Source organism: Seriola lalandi, unplaced genomic scaffold (assembly GCF_002814215.2).
Source record: "Seriola lalandi dorsalis isolate HSWRI2012SDOR001 ecotype SW California unplaced genomic scaffold, Sedor1 jcf7180002054563, whole genome shotgun sequence".
Taxonomy (NCBI): Eukaryota; Metazoa; Chordata; class Actinopteri; order Carangiformes; family Carangidae; genus Seriola; species Seriola lalandi.
Window position 1 is genome coordinate 1,051,565 of NW_019525116.1, and position 380 is coordinate 1,051,944.

Genomic DNA, 380 nt, shown 5'->3' on the forward strand with positions numbered 1-380 from the left:
TAAGGCATAAAATTTCTTTTAAAAGTCATAGTATAGTAAGGCATAAAAAGTCAGAAAAATGACATAGTATAGTGAGGCATAAAAAATAAAAAAAACAACATAGTGTAGTTAGGCATAAAAAGTGTTAAAAACGTCATAGTATACTAAGGCATAAAAAGTCATAAAAACGACATAGTAGAGGAAGGCATAAAAACGTCATAGTATTGTAAGGCATAAAAGCATAGTATAGTAAGGCATAAAAACATAGTATAGTAGGGCATAAAAAGTAAAAAAACGACATAGTATAGTAAGGCATAAAAACATCATAGTATAGTAGGGCATAAAAAGTTTTAAAAAACAACATAGTATAGTATCGCATAAAAAGGGATAAAAAAAGTCAT